Raw genomic sequence first — 20,217 nt, 5'->3', positions numbered from 1 at the left:
GGCCCGCGGAGGAGGGGGAAGGAAGGCGTGAGGGAAGGAGGGGGCGGCGGGGCGGCTCCCCCGCTGCCCGGAGTGGGGGCTCGGGGAGGGGCAGGGTGGGAAGGCAGCGCCCGCGCTTTGGGCGAGGAGGGGCCGGGGGGGCCGGGATGGGGATGCGAGCGAGGCGGCAGGGTGGGAAATAGGGGCTGTGTTACAGGTAGTTTGGCGGGGACTCTGCCGGGGAGGCTGCGGTGGGCGCGCGACGGAGTTAATAAACTCGGGCAGTTCTCCCAAGCGTTGAGTCAAGTTGGTACCTGGTTGCCTTTGACTGGCCCTGTGTAAAGCAGAGACGCGTGTCAGGGGTGATGCGCAGCTTGCAAACAGTTTGCAATACAGGTGTGTGTCTGTGGGAAGTTGTCACGCCTGAGCTGTTCTGCAGATGTGTATTTTTTTTTTTTTTTTGTTTTCTTTCAGACTTGTTGTCCAGCGTATTTTAACAGTGTATCATTATGTTGCTACAGGACTCAGACATATATTTATATTTACCTTTGAAAGAGACATGTGGCAGCACTTGTAAGCTCAGCTACCAGCGAAACTAGATTGAGTTTAAAAAGTAGGCACTGAGATACAATAACAAAGAAGCTGCCTAGAAATAGATCTGCTTAGCAAGATGGTTAGGCTGTGCAATTGTATTGTGGCACTTTGATAGTGACTGGGGTTAAAGTTAAAGAATTAATATCCCTTTCTGTAATGTATAGAATGGGTTATTTCATTGTTGTGGAATCAGATACATGATGTAAGAATTCCTGTGGATTTGGATGCAATGACATACAGATAAAGACTTATCAATGGAATATGCCCCATTTCTTATTCTCATTATATTGAATGTTCATGTGCTGGCAGAACAGGTGCTGGAAGCACCTTTGTTAAGCAGTTAACCTTATGGCAAAAATGAAATATTTCATGTTACTTCATCCCTCTAGCTCTTAGTGAATAGTTTTGCTGAGAAAGTGTAAGTCAGTGTCAATAGCAACCAGCATTGTTGCCAATTTCTTTCCTCGAGGCAGGTACTAAGAGAACTACAAAAGAAGAAAAATAATAGATTTCAGGAACCAAATCAGTAAGACACTACGTAAGAAAGAAACATGTGTTAGCAGGCAGAAATTCGAAATGTCTGTGATCTTTTCATCAGTTGTCATCAATCCTTAATAATTTTGTATTCTGGAAAACATTTTATTTGTATATGCTGTTCCCCACCTAAGTTATTTAATTCTTTGTAACTGGATGTATCTTATCAGACATGATTTATTAATGCATATTGTCTAAAAAGGAATCTTGAATTGTAGTAATAGAGTGAATCTTGAGTGGAATGATAGGAATGTATCCTTTTCCAGCAATTTGGAAACATAAAATGAATGACTGAAGTTCTTCAGATCCATTTAAGTTTCAGAGGCGTACTTTTTTTTTTTTTTCCTCCAAAGGGGACAAAAATGGTTTAAATTGTGCCTCTTACAGAGCATTTTTTTTTAATCCATTTAACAGCCAAGAGGTCATGATGACTGTAGAATGTGCTAGGATGTTAGAATGTTTTTTTTTTTTTTGAAAGTCTGTGAAGGAAAGCATATTTGCTAACTCATGGTGACAAAAGAACCATGCAGAACTCATGAAAACATCAATGGAAATGCCCTGTAGGAATGTATTAGCAGGTGGATGAGCAGGTAAGCTGATGCAGAACTGTAGCATTACTTTCTACATGAAGCTTCCTACAAATGATTGCAAACTAGAGGGTCAAATAAACATATTTTTAAAAAATAAATACTGTCTTTTGGAGTAGCTTAAGGAAATTTTTAGAGAATCATAACCCGAAAGACAACTTGAAAATTTTTATTGAGCAAGAAAAGGATGTGCTAACAGTAATGAAAACTTCTGAATCACACTTGGCCTGTGTCATGGCATTTAGATTCCTTAAAAGCAGGAGTGATCATTTAAATGAGAAAAAGGAGACAGAATGGAAAAAACCACATTTTATTAAAATCACGTGTCATATTCCTTCATGTGCCACATACCATCAGATGGGAATAGGTTATGAGTTTTAAGTCAAGGAGATTTAATTCTCCTCAGTAGGCCCATGGGTGATTAGTCGGTTGTCAGTACTTTTTTAGGTAAAGACTACTTAAAGGAGCAAATGCTGTCAAGATTCATTCTGGAATTATTAGCCACGTTAATGAAGTTGGAAGTCAAAAATAAAGCATCTGGTAGTTATCTGGATTGAGGAGATGGGTGTGGGAAGCATTTCCACACTGATAACCATAGTTTAAAAAAAGTGTAAAACTTTAAGTGTGAAGACTATGTATTACTGGTACCTGGGATGCAGTTTTAAAATAGTCATATATGGGTAGAAAGTATACTTTTGTTTTAGGGAAAAAAGTTGGTAAGAAGAAAGGTTTCTTTCTTTTTTTTTTTTTTTTTAATGTAAATATGTTCTTCCATCTCTACAAAGCTGCATTGTGATGATCTAATTGGTCTTTGTAGGCACTGCACAATAAACAGTATTGTGAAATACTGCAGTTCATTAGAGAAGTTGTTGCATATTGTACATACATAAATGATGTAGATGTCACAAATGGGTAAAAAAAGGGGTTATTTCAAATACTGGTGCATGAGTAGAGCTGCAATAACTTGAGAGACTCTGCACAAGCATAATTATTTTCATAAATGCATTTCAAGTGCTCACAGTTAAGGCAACATACTGTATAGCATCAGATTATCAGAAACCTCAAGCAATGCTTCTGCTCTCAAGGGCATACTGATCATTGCTTTCTGCTTATTAACATACATATACCTGACTGTGCTCTCATTTGTACTAGGGAAACAACCTTTGACAGCTCATTTCCCTCTGCATTTGTAGCCAATGAGAAAAATTAACAGCAAGTAAAAGCTAATTTTGCTCATGTTAGGAGCAAGGCATTGCCTTCTGTATACAAAATTAGTTAAGTATCTCTCTCTCTATCCATATATATATATATGTATAAAGATACTACTTTTGCTCTCTTTTGCTTACTTCCCTTCTGAAGAGAACCCTCAGCACAAGGGCTCTGGTGGTTTTTGTTGTATGATAACTATACTGGTTGCAATAAAAGACTTCTCTGCTATTTCATTTTGTCCTTTAAACCTCTTTATTTTTGGGTGTTTTCTTTTCTATTAATAGCTTGCATCAGTAGCGCTAATGTCTTGTTGCCTAATCTTTTTAATAGCAAGAGCAGCAAAGGTGAAACTGCCAAGATTATTACTTTCATGAGTCCCACAGAAACCAGTTTGAAACTTTCTTCTTTCCCATTGTTGCTGCTTCGGAAAACTTGTAGCATGACAAAACAAGAAAAAGTACAGCATGTTTTCAGCTTTCTCCCCCCTAAGTGCAGTGATGAGGAAGGACAGTATTTCATAAGGAAACTTTAAGTCCCTAGTAATCATTGCCTTATTGTTTCTCACCATCAGACAAAGATTACTATACTCCCAAGTCAAATTAGATAACAGGTAATTCAACTTTTACACTCCTTTCTCTCAGTTTCCATCTGAATTTGCTGAACTCATTTATAGAAATCTTTCTGTAAAATTTGCCCGTTCTGCCTGTTGTTTTTCTTTTCTTCCACTTTTTTTTTAAAGTAAACTATATTGCAGTTCAGATGTTCCAACTAAGTATTAAAAACCATACAAAATTTGTAAACAAGCCATATATATTTGCAAAGGGGCAGTTAGTGGTTGTGAGGTACTTGACCTGATGCTCCTAAAGTATGTATTATAATGTACATACATTATCTGAATTTCTGAAAACTGGTATCTTTCACAAGCACCAGTAAAGCCTCTCCTTGTAAAGTCTCTCCAGTAAAGTCTCTCCTTCCTTCACAGTTGGGGCTATGAGCACACTGAGACACAAGTTCATGGTGACCCTTTCTGAACTCATCCTCTTGCAGGTCTGGCTGAAGCCACTGTCCAAGTCTGTTGTGCTGGCCGTCAGAACAAAAAAAAAAAACAACAGATTTGGTTGGTTTGCTAAGAGGCCAGCTATTTTGAGCTAATGAAAAAAATGTTCAAAATGCAAATGGTTTGTATTGTCCATGTTCTGTGCTTTTCCACAAATAATGCCGATTAAGATAAAATTAAAATACTTTGTTTCAAAAACTGTTTCAGCTGAGGTAATTTCTATACTTAACTGTGATACTGATGTCCATAAATACATACTTAATTGCCAGTTGGACATGAAAATACATATTTGAACTGCAGGTAGAGTGGTGGAGCCTAGGAAATTAATTAGTACAAACTAGTATGGAAAGAAGTATCTACCATATTTCTTCCATGACATGAGGTGTCACAAGAGATGTCCATAATCAATATTGCACACTTAATATAAGACTGAAGAGTTCCTTGTACTCTTCCAATTCTCCCTTGCATTGTTAAAAATTGGCACATGTAACTAAAGAGAACAGAGCATGATACTTGAGGAAAAAGTCTGCCTTAGTGATAGGTCTCTTAAAGTTTAGGTTTGCCTTTTAAAAATATGAATAACAAACATTCTTATGCTCATTCAACCACTTCAGGAATGGTGGTCATGACAGGCTCTAGTCTATAGCACAAATCTAGCTACAAGTTTTAATACAGTTTAATATAATGAATATCCCTACTTGGAGAAAACCTCATGTTTAACAGTTTTGAGGTTTAATTCTCAGGACTTTCAGAGAGTGAAGTTTGATGGATTAGAGCTCAGTTCCCACTGAGAGTAAACCAAAGGCAATCACAGTAGATATTCTTTAGAATTAGCTATCCTGATGTTAATATAGGGTCTTACTCCATGCATAGTGTCAAGGTACTTAGCCATCCTACACCAGACTACATAACTCGTGAATGTAGAATGTCTTTTTTTTTTTTTTTTCCTTTTTGTTAAAGGGAAGCAGTAGTGAAATTTTGGGACTTTGCTTTTAATTGCTGGGTTTGGGGGAGAAGTTTTTTTTTCTATTTGCCTGTGTGTTTTGATTGTATTTCATTGTCACTGCTGCCAAAGGTTTTCTATAGCAGCTTTAGGAGAGAAGTGCCTGCAGTGGAAAATTCTGATGACATGTACACGTTCCTACATTTTCTGCTAGCAAAAGGGAAATGAAAAATGTGGGCTTTTCACGTGGAATGGGAAGTGATGTTACTGCACTTAGCCTGTGGATCTGTAGTTTTATCAGTCTGCAAAGAATAGAAGGAATTGATTTCAGTTTTGGGTAATACTTAAGTGCTACTTTCAAAATTGTGACTATGTCAACAACTTGTATCTGTCCCTTCTTTAATGTCCTTCTTTGTTTTCCTCCTTTAAAGTTGCTTTGTTTCAAATTTGATAGGAAAGTGAAAGTTTCATTGTATCCGAAAACATGTGATCCTACTAGCAATGAAAAGGAAACAGTCAGTGAATAGAAGACTTTCAGCAGACGTGTGTTTGAGAGCTATTGTATAACACTAAGGAGTAGATTTTGAGGTGTTGCTGGAAGATAAACCAGAAACCTGATTATGAATTCAGAGAGCTAACATCTCTTGTCATGAGAAAGCATATAACAATGTTTTTAAGTTTGTGAGACCTTTGTAGAAAAATAAGCACTTTAAAAAAAATTCTGGTTTTGAGATAAAATACCAAGGATTCTTAACCAAACTTTTTTGTTCCTTATAACTTGAACTCAAAAGGGGTGATGAATGCAAAATAATGGATGCCTGAGGTAACAGTCCATTATATAATTTAATTTTAGTGGCTTGACATTTGCTGTGAATGGGACAGTATTATTTTTTGTAGACGTGTAAATGAATAATAATAATAATAATAATGAGTAACTGGTTATGCACTTCAAGAAAAGTGGAGTGTGTTGTGTTAAGTTACAGGGGTAAAAGATTTAAGATCAGCTGGATAACAGTTTTAATTTGATGCATTTTGAAGCTCCTTTGTAGTTCAGTTAGCAGACTTGATATTCTCATACCGTGTTGTTTGGTAGGAAGGAAAGGTTTAAATAGATTGAGAGAAGTTGATTGAACTACCTGGTTATGGGCACATAGAATGTCTAACAAAGTTACTCTCTTTGTATAGCCATGGGGAAAATTTGTGACAGTCGGAATTAATTTCATATTGACAGAGACTTGAGCTAGCACCTTGAACAATGAGTGGTGTTGTGGTTTTATTTTTGGTTTTGTTTTTTTGGTTTTAGTTTTGCTTTGTTTTGTTTTTCTGTTGCTTTGTAAAAAGCACAAAATAAACATTTTAAAAATACTCTGAAGTTTCCCTCTACTCAGTCTCTAGTCATTGAAGGGAAATATCTGATTTTGTAGTTAACAGAAAGGAACAGGTTCTGTGGTTGAAAACAGAAACATAATATTTTAAGTTGGTAGTGAATACTGTCCCAGGCTGGCCCAAGAATGTACACAGTGCAAAGTGCCGCAGATAAGGTGGGAAAACAAGTACGTGATGAGTTCCAGAAATGAATCTAAATCCTTATGGACTCTTCTCAATATTTTGGTGCATTTGATGACACAGATGTCAACATCCAGTTTCACTTAGCATGATGTTTTTAGAAACTCCTCTGAGCTTAGGGACTGGTGAGATTCAGACTGTTTGCTCTGGAGGCTGATGTCATTGAACTATTTGTGCATTCCAATACACTTCAAACTTTGATTTTAGTCCCATGGTCCCACTGAGCTCAAGAGATTATCCCAGGTGTAAAATGCCAAAAGAGACAACAGATTCCAATGGTCTTTTGTAAAGGGTATTTCAGAAATTTTGAATTTTTACAGGATTTCATTTAAGGTTCTGAATTCAAATGATATTTTATGGAGAATAATAATAGTGAGTATTTTCAGATTTAGATGAGGATAAGACTATTGATGATCTGACTAAATCAGAATAATCTCTCTAGGCTTCCCTGCAATCAGAAGAGGGAGTCCATCAGGGGATAGGTCAGAGTGCCTAATGTTGTTTCTTGGCTTAAACTGACCATTAGGGTTGCACCTTAAGTAAAGTGGTCTTTCATCTAACATAGGCTTTTTGGGAGTGGGAGAGAGAAAAAGAATCACAGACCCATTGTATGATCTTAGTCATTCACAGTACTTATTATTTATATTTTCCTTACTCTTGCATTTTCACTTGTTATTTTGGTGAGGAATGTTTGATATTAAGGACAACTGTGATCTACAGATTGAGCAATGCTGTTTTGGAAAGGTGTTTGTGTCTTCATTGACTATCAAGAGAAACTAGGGAGCCTCCTTCCACTGGAACAATGTCAACCTTTGTGCATCCTCCCTTATGATCCTCTAAAATATGATTCTAAAATCACATGGATAAAACCAGTTTATGCTTACTTTGGGTTTGGGTGATTTTTCTGTAGCTTCCTACAGGAGTGAAGAAGACAGAGAGCATTATAAATAATGTACAATCAAAAAGAGTGTGCTGTAAATGTAATAGCTTTAAAGAATCAGATAGTTTATTATCATTAAGATTAGTTGTCATGTATTTGTTTTATCACGGTGGGTGAAAGTGAGGGTCTGTTGAGTGATACCTGACTTGTAAAATAGAATGGGTGCAATAGTTGAAATGACATTTTCTTGCCCCTGTGGCAAATAAACATTACACAGTTCATTATTTTATGTCCTGTCCCAGTTGTACATGTACCAGCTGGATGGCATCTGAGAATCATTTAAGCATTTTATCATTCTATAACCCTTTAATGGAAATGACATTTGGAAGAAAATTACTGATTTCTGTGTTCACTAAAGAGTAAACATGCATAGCTAATGGTTCTATTCACCACAGATCATACTTATGCATTTTTAATAAAAACTTGATTTTAATTCATACATAACTTATGAGAAATGTTTATCAGTTTGGAGACCTGCTGAACGTTTACATGTATCTGGATACCTTGAAAATATCTCTCACTGATGCTTGGATTAAGGTGGATCTTTACAGGCAGCTTGCTTCTTTGCTGCCTACGTAATGACATAAAGTTTTTAGGAAATGCTGATTATTATACTGATTGCTGAAAACAGTAAAAAATCCATTTATTTGACATAAATGAATCTCCTATTTTCCTATGCTGTTTGAACAAATAGGTTTCTAATATTAGTATTTGGGGCGGCAGTGTGTATTTGGGATGTTAGGCAGTATCTCTGGTGGAAAGTCACTAGTTACATGTAACTGGCAAGTTACCAGTTGTGTGAATGGGAATAAGTCTGTCATATTCTCTATTCATACTGTAACAGATTGAGTTCTGGTTTTCTCCTCACCCTTCTTTTCTTATAAAGGAATCCTCATTAGTGGAGTTTGTTACAGAAAGCAGCATGTGAGTTTAATTCTATTATTTCTAAGAGGTATATTGAAATGATGATGCTTACACATTACATCACCTTTCAGAAGGCAAAAAATGTGGCACCATTTGCAGATGGTGGAAGTGAGACTCATGCTATCTCATTCAAACCTGTAATGAATAGTCTCTGAAACACCTTCTGGAAGTGGATGCCTGTTTTCATTGACTGTATAGGCCTCTCTTCTGCATGCACCTTTATTAACCTCATTATAGAGTTAAGCCTGCTTATTTTTGATGATATTATTGTACTAAAGAAGATTAGATAGACTGTCAAACTCTTTTTTTTTAGAATTCAAGCAGAACATAATTGAGTGATGCATAAAATTTCTTCTGGATGAATGGAAGTCATGCTAGAGGCCTAGAACAAGGGTCAGAGGGTTGCCTCTGTTCACCTTGAGTAGCATTTACTGTCACTCTGAGTGATGTTGCAGTAGTGAATTAAATTGGTGTACAAGAACAAGATGGTATTAAAAGCTAGAGGGTTTTGAATCTAAGGTACTGACTAATATTTGTGTAAGAAAGCTTAACTGTCTTAGGAAATGATGTCCTTCCTCTCCAGGTGACTCATAGTATGGGTCAATTTACTAATTAAAAATTCCTTTAAACTTCTTCATAGATAGACTAGTAATTGGCCCTCAACAAGTATATTCTTGTTTGAAGATAAAAAGCTTTTGTGAGGAGAGGAAGATAGATGCTGTGATGCCTCTTTAGAACAATGCATGTCTCTTTGAAAAGCCGTTCTTCGGTAATTAAACAAAATGTAAAGTTTGCAAATTCTTGCCATGACAGACAATGGCTTAGCATTTTTCATTATATTCTGGTCACAGTCTTTGTGGCAGGATGTCCTATTACAGAGCACAGAAACAAAAGGAGAAAAAAAAACCTGTTGTGTGTCATTGCTGCCTTCACAAAGCCACAAATACATTAAACTCAAGATACTGTTCATTGTTCTCTTGAGCCACCAGTGACAAAGGTGCTGTGAGTACCACTGGATATGAGGGAGTCATATGTCATTACATCACTGTTCAATTTGGCAGAGGAAATAGCATTAAAACAAATTAAAATGTTAGTGGCTAAAGGAATACAAAACAGTAAGAAGCTTGACTGAATAAAATACAATATAGAATTTAGATATTATTTTTGTCATAAGTAATAAAGTTGATTTTACCTTTTCCTTGTCTTTTCATTTTATTCTACCTTTAAGTTATTGTCCACACCCATTTCATGCCCTTGAGGCCAGTTAGCTTTTATTTTCTTTGAGACTTGCAGCAGTCACAGGCAGTGACAGCAGCTTGGTAACAAGCCAGATGATGGCACTGGTTGTGTTAACATAAGATATGGGCTTCGGTATCCTGAAAACAGAGTTCACTGTCTTGGATTTTATCAGGCGGGCTTTCCTGAGTGTAGAGCTGGCAGTAAATTTGGTACTTCTAGAAGGAAGCTCACAACAAATTGGAGTTGGATACAGTGTTTAGCAATATTCCTAATAATACCTATTTTTAGTCCTGGCAACTTTTCAGACTGTTTAGAGGGCCTAGTGTCTGGTACAATAGTTTTTTGTTTTTTCTTTGTTTTTTGTAAATGAAAGCCATAACACAGTGGTGGGGGTCATAGTGGCAGGTACAGAAGTAAAGTTATTGTCTTCAGCAACTGGAAGAAATGTCTGTTGTGCAACGTGCTAAATGTGCTGTTTTAGATGCATAATAAAAGTTATTTATGGACACCAATAAAGTGGTATTTGTTGTATAATATCACAGATCGGCATAAGGATAATAACAAAAGGCAGCTGGTTTAGTAAGCTCTATTTGCTGCAGAAATGTGCTGTTCTTTGTGAACTGAAATAAAAAAAAACCATGGGAGAATGTTGGGGTTTTTTTCCTTCTTCCTGGCATTTGCAATCATTCTTGCTTTGCAGTGTGCTTTTAAAGAAAATTATGTGGGTCCCATATCAGTATTATGTTTGTCATGATTAGCAGCTTATTGGAGGACAGCTGCTCTTCTCTGCCCAGCACATGTATGTAACTACCACTGATGATAATAGAAGTTGTGAGTATAACCCTCCTCTTCATTTCACCATTTCATCACAGGGGATGCTGGAGCTCTCATGGTTTCAGTTAAATAACTTAGATATAATGCCAGGAATGAAATGGTGACAGATCTGCAACTATTCAGTTGCTTGTTCATTGTCTGTAAGCATTTTATGGTACCTCCTCAGTCTCTCTTTAATCCCATCACGATTAAAAGAAAAGGAGTGACCAGCAGGTTTTTTCAAAGTTTCTCAGATGATGTAATGATGCTTTGGCTACTGTCACTTCTGCTGAGAAATTGACTGAATTGGAACAAAGAACATAGCAATGGTGCAGTGCCATCATAATGTTGTTAAGAACTAATGTAAACTCAGCTGGAGAAAACCATTTGCAGTGAACAGCAAGGTTTATTGACCATGGCAAGCCCAAGAACATATTCTCAAGAACCAGCTCTTGGCATTTTAGCTGTTGTAATGTGCTGCATATGTAAATCTGTAAGCACTTGCTTCTCTCAGCTCAGAGCTGCCTGGTGGGCAACCCAGACTGGCCTAGGGAATGTTAACATATGCCTCTATGTTCATGCAAGTTTCTCTTTTGTTTTTTGTTTGCTTTTCAAAATTTGAGTAGATTGGAAATTCTGCACTACTTGGGGTGGCTAATTAGATTTCTTGGTGAGCACAAGCCCTGACTTTTTTTGGAAGGTGAAAATTATTCATCTTGAAACTGCAACATCTATTCCAGACAGTTTCCTTACTAATTTCAGACAAGATACAAAGCTACACTGATGAATGGATTGAACAGTTAATATTTGACATTTCCTTTTATACTTTTGCCATTTAAAAATAGCTGACTTTTGATAAACTGCTAGTACCTTTTTATATGAATTAGAAAACCTAGACTTACAGTAAGATCATTGCTACCTTTCATTTTGAGCTCTCTGGAAAATGGCTGTGCTAAAGATTCCAGCTGCTTTGATGTTCAGCATGAGTACAATGATACTAAATTGGGTGAAGCTGTTGACTCCCTTGAAAGCAGAGGCCCTGCAGAGAGACCACAATGAATTAGAGGGCTGGGCACTCACCAACTGTATGAAGTTTAACAAGTACAAGTACCAGATTCTGAACCTGGGATGGGCCAACCCTGGATATATGTACAGGGTGGGGAATGAGGCATTGAAGAGCAGCCCCACAGAAAGGGGCCTGGGTGTCCTGCTAAGTGGCAAGTTGACCATAAGTCAGCAGTGCCGTGGCAGCCAGGAGGGCCAAGCATGTCCTGGGGTGTATCAGGCACAGCATCACCAGCCTGTCCAGGGTACAGATTGTCCCACTTTGCTCTGCACTGGGGTGGCCTCACCTTGAATATTGTATTTTTGGCACTACAGTATAAGAAGGATATAAATCAATTAGAGAGCATCCAAAGGAGGGCAACAAAGATGGTGAAGGGCCTTGAGGTGAGGCCGTGTGAGGAGCAACTGAGGTCACTTGGTGTGTTCAGCCTAGAGGAGACTGAGGGGAGACCTCACAGCAGCTTCCTTGTGAAGGGAGGAGGAGGAGCAGGTTCTGATCTCTCCCCTGTGGTGACCAATGACAGGACCAAAGGGAAAGGCACGGAGCTGTGTGTCGGTAGTAAACTTTAAAAACTTTATAATTTTTTTTTTTTTTTTGTGAGATATATTTAAGAGTGAAAGCTGGTGATACCAACAGGTGCCAGAGGAGCACTACCGAACAGCTCTCTCTGAGGCAGTTTGGAAGATGTGTCTCTCATAACAAAATGCCAGCCTCACTTTTTTGCCTCTATGGATGTCATGAGAACATGACTCTAATCTCTGCACCCTAGGCCCACCTGCACAATTTAGGACAAGATTTTTTCTGCTCTCATAGATGTCTCCTTGTGTTGGTAGTGCCCTGTAGTGTGGACATATTCAGTGTCTTTCATGTAATCTGTGAATGGTGGCATTCATGGGACTGAGTCATGCTGGCACCCTTCGTACCTCAGTGCAACGATAGCCACTGAGCTGCATTCTTACAGTGTAAAAATTATTTCACCATGAATTATATCCATCTTTTGCCCACATAACTCAAGCAGGAAAGTGATGGAGAAAGTTTGTGCTCTTGCAGAGACCTGAGACTACTGCACGGGATTGTCTTTGGTCTTCTTTAGCAGTGTTTTGTAGCTTAGAGCTTTTATCCCATTTATCTTGAAGATGTGAAATTTGTTAAGGAGTGTGCTGAGACATGCTTGCTAAGTGAAGGAATGATTAATCTTCCAGGACTGTTTCCATATAAAGTGTCAAATTACATTTATGAGGAACCTCTACATCATAGCCATCCTAGGACTTATATAAGGTCACTATACAAACACAGCCACCAAAATCTCTTTAGAGCATCAAATTTGATAGATATAAAATGTGCTTAGTGATTTTTTTTTAAAGGTCAAATAGGTAAAGATCATGTATTTACTTCAATTGAAATTCAGCAGGTCTTAGGTTAAAGTGAGGGATAACAAAATAAATCTCTAGAATTATGTTATACTTAGACAGAATATTGATCAATAATTGTCTCAGCAGGAGCTGATGGTGAGCTGAAAATTTGTTTACAAATTTACGTAAATATTTCTGATTGGCACATCTTGTGCATAACTGTACCCTAGATTTTTGTTCCACACTTTGTCTCCACATGAATGCTTTAGGAATGTTAGACTATCCTTATTTTTGATTAAAAACTTGTTATATAATTCTGCAGTATAAAAAAATAAATATTTGCATGGACATTATTAGCTTACTAATTTTTTGAAGAAGAATGTTTTACACTGTAGTGGTTTTACTGGATACCCCACAGACTGAGTACTGCTACTGCAAGGATGTTGGCCTTGGAAAGGGAAGCATTTTCAAAATTATCGGTAGGAAGACATGTCTGTCGAGTCCTTCTAAGGAGGGTACTCATACTTGAAATATATCATACAGGTATCTTCTAAAACCTTTCTTGTGTTTACACAGTCTCCTTATGCTTGTAGAAGTAATACAAGGTGCTTCCTTCCTCTTAAGGGTGGGTAGTCACAGTCTTTTACTAGTCAGCTAGTATAATAATAAAGTAAGTATTTCTAGTTCACCTTATTGGAGATCTGTGTCATTTTCTGTACTGCTTGCTTTATTTTGCTGCCGTACTCTCCCATGTGTGCAAGCACCTGAGAGGAATTCCCTCCAGGTACCTACTGCAGTGCCTAGGCTACCTTTCAGGATGATGGAGGCAGGCAGAGGCCTCTAGGGGGTGAATTCACTACTCTTTTTTAGCATATAGAAACTTAGGTGCTTTAAATCATGCTCTGAAAGAGGAAGTATTTCCATGAACTTGGTATAGAGTATTGAGTCATAAATTAGGTGTCTGGAATCCACAGAATACTTGTGCTTTTTTCTGCTCCCATGCGCATTTGATGTATACTTGGTGCTGAATATAAAATAAGTTAAAATATGGATAATTTTTTTCTTTTTCTTTCCCTTTTCTCTTTACCCCCTTTTATATTTCACAGAATCACAGAATGGTTGGGGTTGAAGGGATGTCTGGAGATGATCTCTCCATCTGCATAGTCCAACCCTCCTGCTAAAGTAGCCTCACCTAGAGCAGCTTGCACAGGATCATATTCAGGCGAGGTTTCATAATCTCTCTGGGCTGCCTGTTCCAGTGCTCTGACACCCTCAAAATAAAGAAGTGTTTCTTCATGTTCAGGTGGAACTTTGTATATTTAAGTTTGTTCATGTTTCCCTTTGTCCTATCACTGTGCACCACTAAAAGAGTCATGCCCCATCTTGACAAGCACATGCTCTGCCATAACCAGATTTTTTAGTTATGTTATTTCCTTATGGATCTGCAGAATGCATCAAGGAAAAACCAAACAAAAAAGAGGCTATTTCACTTTTTCTCGAGGTTTACTCACGCAACAAGATGGATGTAAATTAATTGTAAAAAGGAAAACTGTAAAATAGAGTTAATAAAGTTCATTTCCTCATAATGGTGTCTGAGTCTCTGCTTTCCAAGAGCTGACATGCACGAATGGAGCATGTGACTGTGATTTTTTTTTTCATATCTTCTTGTCACCATTCATATCTTTTCACTACTCAAGTCCTACTTGTTTTACTTCCCTGAAATGTCTTGGAAGGAATAAAAGTTGCATGGAGCCACTTCTTAGTTGGTATTTTTTTATATTAGCTTGCCTTCTCCTGCTGCCATGAGCTATATAAACAGCAAGGATTGCTTACTTACTAGCTACTAATAAACATGAAATATTTCTGGATGGAATCACTCTTTCTGGTTCTTTTATAGGTTACTGAGTCTGCATGCATTTTCTTGGTTGCAGTCAGTCAGTGATCTAGTTGGTGACAGGACAATGTGTCGCCATCTGTATTTCACTGGACTGTCATCTTTGTTCCCATAGGTATTCCCATTCCCAGTGTGAGGGAATATCAGTTCTGTTGCAGCATGACAGAAGAAAAAGAGGCAGAGCTGTTTCCCCCAAATACTGCACATCTTGAGGAAATATACCTTTAGTGAAAGAAGATCCCTTGATAATAACTGAATAAAATGACAGTAAGGCTTATTGAGTTCAAGAAGTGCAGGTAGGAAAATAAGAACTGGTTTCTGCTATAGTAATAGATACCATGGGATATGGGAGTGAGGGAATGGGGAGAAGAGAGAGAGGGAAGGGAATAGAAAGAAAATACATAATCGATGGGACTAGGTTTTAATTTGGGGAATTTGTTCTCAGAGGGGTTTCTTTTCTCTAGACTAACCTCTTTTTATACTGGTCTACAATCAAAAAAGACAACAGTTTTTCTGGGATTCATGGTTCAGATGAGATAAAGAGGTTGAAGGAAGCAAGTCAGTTTGAAATATTTATTCAATGTATGTATATATATACAGGAAATGTATGTTTTTGTGTTTATCTAACAGCGAAAAATGTGCAAGTCTCAGTGATGTGGGAAGATGTCATACTTGACATTGAATTAATGTTTTAAGCAGTGATGTGTCAGGTAATGCAGGTGTACTGCAGTGCATACATGATGACACTGAATGTGTCATAGAATTGGGGACTTAAAAAGAAAAATTCACAAAACTTTATCAATGGAGCTGGGAAATTTGGCTTCTGGGAAAAGTAGATGAAGCTTAGGCACAGGCAGAGTCTTAATATGTTGAATAGAGGGTGCATATAAGCAGTGGATTACATATCCATTTTCAGCTCAGTGTTGCAACAAAGGAGACAGCAGCTTAAGAAAATATGCCTGAATGAAGTCACAGCTCTGAATGTGTGTGCTGTACGTTTTTAAAATAGAATCCTGTTGAATTGAATAGAATCATAATCTCCTACGCTGCATGGGTGGTACTCAAGACTTTAGGGGAATGGATGATAAGTCTGATACTAATGGGAGTCTATTAGAAAGAGATATGAATTTATCTTGCATGTGTCATGGGTGAATTTGTCTTTAGCAGACCTACAAGTTGAGAAAATGATAAATGTTTCATATTTATGTCATTGAATTAAATGGGAAAGGTCCTTCATGCAGCCACTTCCTACTATTATTATCAGTGCTGGACTGCTAATTTGGGAGAAAAAGGTAGGAGAGCAGAAGAAAAAAAATAACCTGGGTGATGAGTGAAGATGTCAAGACTCAGGGCCATTCTGGGAACACAGAAATATAGAACTGCTCTTCAGAAGTGATATAATCTCCAGGAGCAAACACAGATGGAGGTCTTCTGCTGCTGGATCTTGCTGACCTGGGATCTCTGGACGTTCTTTAGAGGCATTAGGACTGCAGTCCAGGGAAAGGAGAGGTTTGTTGGTAGAGGGATGGACAAGCATGCCTACAGAGTTGGCTTTATTATGCCAGTAACCAGTATTGCTGTCCATCAGAAATGACATTCCTTTTGGTGGAGAAATACCCTGCATTTCTGTTAATTCCAATCACCCATGGCTTATTTGCCTAACAGAGAAATCAGTTCAGGTATTTAAGCAGTGGGGGTAGAAAAACATACTTTTAGCTTATGTGTCCTATCAGCAAGGACAAACAATTAAACTTCATTTAAAAAAAAAAAAAAAAAACCACCTTAAAAGTACTTAACACAGTAGTATAAATGTTGTGATAAAGTCTGTGGGTTATATTGAATGTATTTAGAAACTCTACTAAAACTTAAGCTTCAGCTCAGATTTTACAATAAAGGAATCAACATAAGTTGGGCACCCTGTGTAAGGTCAATTAGACACTTTTATTCAAAAGTTGATTTTTAAAGCCTGCACAAAAAAGACACATGATAGAGGAAAGAATGCATTACAGTTCAACAACTGTGGTATTTTTAAAGGCTACCCACAGAGAGGGAGCATTTGGCTAAGACAAGGTAATAGTTTGCAGGTTTCTTCTACTTAGGAAACCTGCTCTTTTTTGCTTTTTCACTCACTTATCTTACAAAAACATAAAATAACTATCCTTTTCCATTTTTCCTTTCACTTTTTGTCAAGCAGGATTTGCTTTATAGTTGCTGAATGTATAATAATTAATGTTATTTTGATTTGAGGAGGGGGGGTAATTCTGGCTGATACAAGCTTTTTTGTTTTTTCCTAACTTGATTTCAGTACTCCTTTAAATATATTTGTGTTTGTTTCCTGGAGTTGATCAATCATTTCCGAAAAAAAATTTGATCAAAATTTAAGTATGTACTTAACTCCCTTGAAGCTTTACTGGTATCATACTGATGCATCTAGGCTAAATCTTTTCTCCTTAATTCTCTTTCCTATACTTGTCCTTACTTATTTTAGCTGCTACTCAGACCTAAGGATTGGATATTTCCTGCTTTAGCTACTGTGTAAGCTAAGAAATAGTCAGTATAGAGGAAGCTGTTTAGATCAGTTCCATGGATGTGCCTTAGGTTGTAACATGGGCTGCTTGCTTGGTTTGTCTGCTGTGAACAGGGCATGCAAAGCAGGCAGAAGTACTCCTGGATCATTTTGAGGGTGTGGAAGGCTTCTCAATCCCCTTCCTGGCTGGGTTGAAGTGACCATCCACTGCACACATTAGGTGCCTACATGGGGTTAAGAGCCACACTTGCAACCTGTACTTGAGTAAGGAACTGAGGTTGCTCTGTCATCCCCAAGATGAGGCTTGGTCCACGGTATGTCTGGAAAAAGAATAGTGGTAGCTGTAGCACTGCCCGATTTCCACATAGTAAATGACTTGTTAGTTTGTCTGCACAAGAAAAAAACATCTGTTTGTTTGCCCCCTTGAGAAGTCAGGAGCTTAAGCCTTCATTTCTCAGCCCTTTTCAGAGCGAGTACCCTTGCCAGCAGCCCAGGACCAATGGGAACTATCCATCTCTTACTCAGTCTAGACCAAAAACAAGACAGGGAAAGAAGATGCCTGAGCTCCCTCTATGTAAAATAGAAAAGTTCTCTAAAGAAATGTACCTGGACTCAGCTCTTTGGACCACTCTGATTTTCTGTGATAGAGTTATAAGATGCATAAACAGTATTAAAAGCAGATGTCTACTGAGAATTTTTTGTAAGTGGTATAGAGTCAGGTAGAAGTAATCTTAGTCATTCACCCAGAGTCATGACATCAATGAGTGAGAACTGGATCTGAGTCCTTAACCCTTGATGCTTTCACTTTCAGGACTGATCTTACTTAATTTCTTCTTCAGTAAAGTGGTTCAAAGATTAGCTACATTAATAATCTCTGTTACCAAAAGAGTAGATTTAAGCTCCAGGACAAAAGCCTCTGTATGAAGCAAAAGGTTTTATTAAAATATCAGCTAAAGTCCTTGGAAGATACCTTATAAAGACTACTGTTGCTACAGCACCAAATTGCTTTGTCAGGGAAAGCAAGATTATGTTAAAAAGATCAAGCTTAACTGTTTTTCTTTTTTCTTTTCTTTACACTCTAAATTATGTATTTTTCTATCTTCATCAGTAGTTATCTAAAAAAAGCTTCACAAGGGAGAAATATCTTAAGCTTGCTTTCTTCTGCTTGGTTACATCTCATGATCTGATTTTATTCAGTGAGATATTAAGTCAGTTTCAACAACAATAACAACATAAATGAGTATACTTTGAGTTCTGTGTGCCTAGGAGAAATACTGAATAGGTTTGCACATGGACAGGCTGATAATTGTCATAACATTGCTTCTTTCTGCTCATTCTCTTAGCTTTGCACCCCCTGTGCAGGGCAGTGCCATGGGTGTGTCACCTGCCACAGACTGTGTGAGAGTCCTTCAGACGTGGAATGCCACACAGGAGGGGCCAGTGGCAGCACCCAGAGCACTGTCACTCCTTGCCAGAATATGGCCTTTTGCCTTTGAGTATCTCTCTATAGCTGTTTTATTTCTCCTTACAGCAATATCCAGACCTGATGAAAATTCTAATGTTGGAATTAGGATTTTTTTTAGAGTCATCTTTCCTAGGTATTATTTTAAATGTGGCTAGACAATGTTTTGCACAGAATGGTGTTTTTGTTGTCCATTGTTCCATATTTTACATGATTCTTGTAGGTTCCTTCCAGCTTCAGGCATTCTATGATTCTATCCCTGGTATCCCACAGACAGAGCTGAGCTGTTAATTTGCTGACCCATCCTACTCTAGCTGCATTTTTCTTTGGGGTAGAGAAAGGGTGTGGTTTATTTCTTGCCTACCCATCTGATTGCTTTGTTCTAATCTTACTGCTGTCAGCCAGACAGAAAAGGGAAAAACCCAAAATACCACCAACATCACAAGAAATGCCCCAAACCCTTATAGTTGAAATGTATCTCTTTATGACCTACAGTCTTCTTAAGTACAGCTCTGATACTGTCAGATGGGTGTTGTGCTTTCAAGTCTTATCAATGGTCAGTGTTCTTCATGTTTCCTGTGTCTTAATCCTGGCAAGTGTGCTTTCAGCAGACCAGCTCTGAGTTTGTGAAAGCAAGAATCAAGTTTTTGAAAGCTGCCTCTGTTTTCAGTCACTCAAATCTGCTAAAATTTAAATATAAAATAGACACCTTTCTGCCTTTCTGACAGCTTTGAAAGTCTTTGCTTATGGAATCTCTATTGCAATTGCTAAAGTAACAGTCCATGAAGCCTGACAAGTGATTAAAGGAAATTACTGGTAGTCACCATTATGGTTTTGTTTTTGTTGGCAAAAACATTAGTGTGGTAGCTTTGCTGGCTTGCCTCAGTTTTTCATCCAAACTACCAGTAATAAAAAGTATGGTTACTTCATTGGAAATGTGCTGCTTGCTATAATTCCTGTAATCACGTCTGTTTTATTTTATTTTCATTGTCTTAGTTTTATTTCTCTTATTAGACAAATAAAAATTAATCAGAAAATTATGTTTGCCATTTGTGAAACTCAGCCTGCATCTTATTTTGGCAAGCAACTCAATGAGACATCTTTTCCAATTTTGATTTTTGTTTTACTTCCCATTGCTCACCTATATTAGCATTGGTAAATATTGTCAAAAAAAGAAGTAATATAGTAGAAAACAGTTTCCTGGCTATGTTTAAATTCCTTTCTTTTTTCTTCTATACCATCTCCCAATAAACTTTTGAAACATTTATGCCTGACTTCCTTTTCTATATGAAGGGATTAAATATTATGTTAAATGTTAATTATAGAAACAGATGGGTAATTATATGTGTGATAGATGCTATCTCAGTATCTTTAAAATATATCCTTATAGGATGTTTACTCATGTACTAGTTATTCTCTCTTTAAGGAACACTGATAAGTAATAATATGTGGATGGCAGTTGCCCACCAAAGTATCTCTTTCACTCTCTCTCCTTCCCTGGATAGGGGAGAGAAAATATAACAAAAGGCTT

General features: G+C 37.6%; 1 protein-coding gene and 1 long non-coding RNA gene across 2 annotated transcripts in view; both read left to right on the top strand.

Moving 5' to 3' along the window:
- Window positions 1-20,217, top strand: part of NKAIN2 (sodium/potassium transporting ATPase interacting 2) — a 510,593-nt gene that overhangs the window by 152 nt on the left and 490,224 nt on the right. The gene's annotated exons all lie outside the window — the stretch shown is intronic.
- Window positions 127-16,453, top strand: LOC144246064 (uncharacterized). The gene is made up of 2 exons (XR_013339723.1): window positions 127-14,106; window positions 14,813-16,453. It is a non-coding gene; the product is annotated as an uncharacterized LOC144246064 (long non-coding RNA).

The sequence above is a fragment of the Lonchura striata genome, chromosome 3 (genome assembly GCF_046129695.1).
Source record: "Lonchura striata isolate bLonStr1 chromosome 3, bLonStr1.mat, whole genome shotgun sequence".
Lineage (NCBI taxonomy): Eukaryota > Metazoa > Chordata > Aves > Passeriformes > Estrildidae > Lonchura > Lonchura striata.
Note: the sequence above shows the minus strand (reverse complement) of the source record. Positions and strands in the feature narration are given on the sequence as shown.